General features: G+C 36.2%; 1 protein-coding gene across 5 annotated transcripts in view; it reads right to left on the reverse strand.

Annotated features, from left to right (window-relative positions):
• Positions 1-5,272, reverse strand: part of Cp110 (Centriolar coiled coil protein 110kDa) — a 446,477-nt gene extending 441,205 nt beyond the window's left edge. For 4 of the 5 annotated variants that reach the window (XM_067142186.2, XM_068226427.1, XM_068226430.1 and 1 more), the window contains exon 1: positions 4,896-5,271. The gene's annotated coding sequence lies outside the window, so the exon portion shown is untranslated. Of the gene's footprint in view, positions 1-4,895 lie in introns of all 5 variants that reach the window. The other variant, XM_067142187.2, reaches the window with a different exon arrangement.
• Positions 5,273-6,000: the final 728 nt, after the last annotated feature.

Raw genomic sequence — 6,000 nt, forward strand, 5'->3', positions numbered from 1 at the left:
TTTTTGCCAGTCGCAACTGATCCAACATCGGTAGCCACATTTGGCATTTCTTGCATATATAACAATGCACCTAAACCACCTGAATACGTTATTGCAAGGAAGATATCTATTAATTGTACATATGTACGATAAACTCAGAGCGTTCATAGAAAAGCTCAGTTTATTTGATTGGCAAATTCTAAATAGAGATTTAACGTTTTTCATTCGTCTTTCCCCTTTAAAAATGCCTCCTGAGACCTCTTTGGACAAGTATATAAAGAAGATCATGAGTAGGGCCCACATGTTTATGACACGTCATTTTTTCTCTTTATATTCTTTCCATGGAAAATACAAGCATGATTTTATCTACGGTAAGTAAAATGATACTATTTTCACAGGTCATAGTTTGGCTTTATTAACTTTTTTTGTCATTTTCTGGTAGTTTTTTATATGGTCATATTTCCCCATGAATTTTTGTATTTTTGTCTTTTTTTTTTTCATTTTCCTATACCTGCTTGGAGTCATCTCAAACACGAATTTTTCACATCCCCTACTTGTCTGTAAGTTCATACAATTATCTTTCTTACAATTATATATTTATGTGAATTAGGAGGGTAAGCTGTATAGAAAGAGACAGATGCGTCGAAAGCAAGAGAAAGGTGAGTCTCAATTGAACTCAAATATTTGACGTATTTCAAATAGGCCCCACTAACATCCTGCAATGTTGAGCGATCTTTTTTCTGTTACAAGTCAATATTGCGTAAAAGTACAAGATCATTCCTATTTGAAAATTTTAAAATGTATGTAATTTGCTATTGTAATTCTTTCCGATCGCCCATCAAAATGTGACATTTATTTCATTCTGTGCAGAGTCGAGAGTTACCACTCAATTGAGTAATTAAATAAATTCAAAATATAATAATTAATATTATTACTTATTATTATTATTATTCTTGAATGTGCTAGATTTTATAAGTATATTTTCAATATAATGTTAATTAGTGGCAAGATTTTGAAGATTTCGAAAATGTTACCAAAAAATTTGAAGTCATATTTATTGTCATATTTTAATACGTTTTTAGGCCATAAATGCTTACATATTTCTAACATTTTTAGGTCATAAACATCCGGGCCCTAATCATGAGGCCTCTCCACTCTTTTGAAATGAGGTTCCAAGAGCTTGATGTTTTTGAAAAAGAAATGCGATTATTCAACACGCCTTTTTCAGTTACCCCTGATAACTATCTGCCGTCAATGCAGTTATTCTGGGCTTTCTAAACAGGGTGGAATAACAGACTTACAGAATTCTACCCTACTAAAAGACAGATATTACAACACTCTGGGTCTGTCATGATGGTATTATTCACTGAACCAAGAAACCTTTCCCAGGCTGCACAGCTCGTGTATGTTTGGTTCCACGTTCTGTTGCGAGCAACTTTTCTCGGCCATGAACCAAATAAAATGCAAAGACAGATCAATGCTCGGAGATCCAACAATGAAGAATGCTCTGCACATCATGTCGGCAAATGCATTGACTCCCAATATATCAGCACTTGTGTCCGCAGTGAACCGTGTACCTTCTGATAGTCAATAAACATATTGTATTCTGTACCTTGAACTTGTATTATGAATATCTCCTACATTCCGACCTCCACAGCGATGCAACCCCATTCAACAGTATTCTCCGTCGCAGGTCTCTACCAGTATCCACCACGCCATGACAGCTTACCCCAGAGCAGAGCTGTATTGTATGTTGCAGGCTTACTCATGCAAGGCGGCGAATACGCCATTACTCACTGGCGAGCAGCTCGGCTGAAACAGCCTGTAGACTATATTTCTACATATAATAGGCTATTATACACATGATATTTCTAAGCATTACAAGCATTAAAATTCCTTACAATTTGCTTCACGTCACACCGACACAGACAGGTCTTATGGCGATGAGGCGATAGGAAAGGCTGAGGAGTGGGGAGGAAGCAACCGAGGCCTTAATTAAGGTACAGTCCCAGCATTGCCGTGTTGTGAAAATGAGAAAGCATGGAAAACCATCTTCAGGGCTGTCCACAGCGGGGTTCGAACCCACTATCCCCGGCTGCGCACCCCTAACCAAACGGCCAACTCGCTCGGTATTAAGTTTTTTTAAGTTCTGTACATGTAGGACAGAAATTAGTCCAAAAGACACTACAGTTTAAGGCATTATTATTTTTTTTTTTTAAATGCTGCTATGTCAGAAATTTTAAGAAGAAAAGGTAATTATATTTCAGTAGCCTACTTCCCATATTTCTTTCATCCTCATACTTTACCATAAAAAGAATATCTACCTGCTCTACAAAAATGTTGCCTCCCACTGTTAAAAATTCTTTGCAAATCGCCGTGGAGTTCTATACATTTTGAGACTCATGTGGAACAGCCAGACGAAGTCAACAATGAAAAGAAAGCAGCTTATGAGCCTATAATTCCTTTCTATAACAGCAAGTACCACCTCAAGGACACTGAAGTGATCAATCTACTAGTGGGGGCTACAACCTGCAGAAAATTCCAAACAGTGTCATAAACTCCATAGCCACTGCCGTACTACAGTGATCTGTGATCTGTAGAGGCTCTACCAGTATAGCATTTATATTATACCAATTTCAGTATTTCACAGACCTATATTCTACACTGGAATTTTCTAGTCTTGATCGGTGCCCTGCTGTGATCTCTTGATTAGGTTATTACATAGCCAGCACACAAATTTGGGTTTGACAGAAAACGTAGATTAAGTAGGTACTTGACAATTCTTTCAACACATCATAGGCACCTGTGAAGTTGACATACTGAACTGGCGTATGTATGAAGTTTAGGCTTAGATTAAATGTTAATCAACAGGCCTGCACCCAAATTAACCCACTGTGCTGAAACTAACCCGATCAAAAATACTTTACATGCAAGATATACAAAATTCTTTTTTCATTTTTTATTCAATATCATGTGATGTCATAGGCCTACCTCTTAAATTTTAATTCTTAACAATAAATTCAAAAATATTGGTACCAACATTTAATAAAATTGTTTCCTTAATAGTTTAGTTCACAAGTTTTTGACAGCAAAACTCAGAAATAGTAATTACTTTTGGTTGTTGTTCATTTTACACTACTTCACTTGAAAAATCCTGCATTAGATTTTGGCAATGGTAGTACAAGTTTGTTGTCCATCATCCATTACATGAACATTATCAATTACAAATAATCATTCACAATAATTCATACAAACTGACAGTATCATCAACAAACAACTATTTTACCTTTCAGCTTTGGGATTCTTAATGATTTAAATTTTAAAACTGTCACAAAAACCAATGGTACAAACACCCAGCTAACATGAACACCACAATTTATGGGGACCATGTACACCATGTACACTGGTAACAAGTTTTGTTTTAATATACAGTTTTCTATTTGGCAAAAAGTTTTGAAACATCTTGCTAAAATTCTTATTGCAGAAACTACCAATATCGTATGTAATTGATTATAATTCACAGTATTATGAATCTTCATCCAATCAACAGGAGAACTATGTGCAACAGAAAGCATGATGAATGCAATTTCTTCAGTGCCATGAGAAAGTATGAACCCATACTGAGCATTAAAAAAATGGGTATATAGATTGTCCTTGAAAAAGGTTCCAATATTTACAGAGGGGGGCACCACGCAACAAACAAAGGAGAAAAAGGTCCTATACACACTAGTTGCAAACCCAATATCTTCAGAGTTATGGTCCGCTACCACTACCATCAATGATCACACGTCTATCCATTCACTCTTCAAAACATGTGCTCGACGTGAGCACCATCCATTGCAATGCAACCTTACACCTTAAGTTGCAAGGAATCATGTATTCGTTGAAACACCCCTGGCTGATGCCGGATTGTATCACAGGCAGTGAACAAGCGTTCTCGTAGTGTACCGGTATCCATATCATTTATGAGGACCATGTACACCATGATTTTTGCATGTCCCCAAAGCCAAAAATCTAAAGGGTTAAGTTCAGTCGAACAGACAGACCAACGTTATTGACCCTCCTTGACCAATCACTCACTCATGGAAGACCCATGTTACATGTCGCCTAACACTGCTATGAAAATGGGCCGGTACCCCATCATTCATGTACCACATTTGCAGTCGTTTACCACCAATAATTAGGTAGGAATGTATTTCTGCCTTTTGTTACATATGACCCTCCTTAAATTATTAGAACATCGTGATCACTGACAGTAGTGGTAGCGGACCATAACTCCGAAGATATTGGATTCGCGACCAATGTTTATAAGACCTTTTTTCCTTTGTCTGTTGGGTACTGCCTCCTCTGTACACATTGAAATCTCTTTCAAGGACACCCTGTATTTCATTACAATTCTTATAAGTCTTGTGAAATTTATCACAAAGAGATTATATCTAGTTAAATGTAATTACTGCAATTTGACCCGACCCATTTCTTCAAACTTGCTTAGTTCTGCTAGGTATGAAATATGCCATAGTCTAAACCTAAATCTCCTGGTTAAAACAAACCCAGTTCTGATTGTTATCATCACTGTCCAAACAGAATTTATTTTATCTTATCATACATAGGATTAATGTTAACTTTCAAGAACCAAATGATATTCTAATATACAGATTAGGCTATATAAAAATCCTAAATGAACTCATTTGAACATACAGTTTCACATAAGCTACCTGGCTCACTTCTTACCCTAGCATGCAATGAAATGCAGTCATTAATTCTCATACGATTACGTCGAAATACAATTGAAGAACTTTTCATATCACATTCGTGAAACTGATGAAATGAATTTCACTGACGTCGCTAATATTTTTTTTATTTTTTTATTTTTTTTAATTTTTTTTAAACTTGCCTATTAAAGTAGGTATCCTCACCTTCATACTTCAAACGAAGTCTTGTGCCCATTAATCACAAGGCTGTTTGTACAGAAACGAACCACAGTATTTTTTTTTTTCCGAATTCATACGAAATTTAACATATGCATACTTTGTTTTCTTCCTTTCTTCTTTTTTTACCTTAGACTCAAAAGATACACCGAGGCTGATAACCAAACTTTCAGTGCAGAAAATACAGCCATCACCATACACGAAAATGTACTTCCAACAAGTTTAGAGACGGACAAAACTAGATATTCACAAACAAAGTTAAACTCCTAACTGGTAAGCATTATCTTTTACACGAGACAAATTGCATGATGGTGTGTAAATGTCAAACTTCGCACCGCGCCAAGTTTGTTTACATCACGAGAGAAACAATTTGAATTCGGTTCTCAAGATACAATCAAGGAACTCAAAGATATATATTTTTTAAATTCATATTTGTTCAGGGCGTCGACCTACAGAAATTTTTTTCCCCTACTTGCACCATGTGATATGAACCTGCGTGTAATTTGAATTGCAGAAGTGTGAAGTTTATTTTATCTTATCATACGTGGGATTAAATTTAACTTTCAAGAACCAAACGGATATCCTATTCTAGAGATTAGGCTATATAAAAATGAATTCATTCCGCATTTTGAACATAAGCTCCGTACCTAGCGTTAAGGATGGCATAAATACTCAGTCCCCAGACCAGGGATATTAATCATTTACAATCAAAATCCCTGACCCGGCCGGGAATCAAACTCGGGCCACCGAGTGACAGTCGGACGCGTTGCCCCTACACCGCGGGTCCGGACTATCAGAATTAATTTAGTCGGAGGTGGCATTAAATTAATCAAGAAAAAATGTTATTGCCAAACACTATTGACAAATAATGGGCTGAATGAGAAACTATTCCAAGAAAACGAGCGACATTACGCATTTTACATGCAAGGTAGGAAAACTAAAATGATGTTTTACGTTCTCCGTAGGTTCAAATCAAATCAAAATCTCTTTATTTGCAAATGAGGTGTCTACCTCGGTGGCAAATGGTATACTAAAATACATTATTGTCAAGCACTAAATATTAAATTAACAAGAGAAGAAAATTTTCCTAAAA

The sequence above is a fragment of the Anabrus simplex genome, chromosome 2, assembly GCF_040414725.1.
Source record: "Anabrus simplex isolate iqAnaSimp1 chromosome 2, ASM4041472v1, whole genome shotgun sequence".
NCBI classification, from domain to species: Eukaryota; Metazoa; Arthropoda; class Insecta; order Orthoptera; family Tettigoniidae; genus Anabrus; species Anabrus simplex.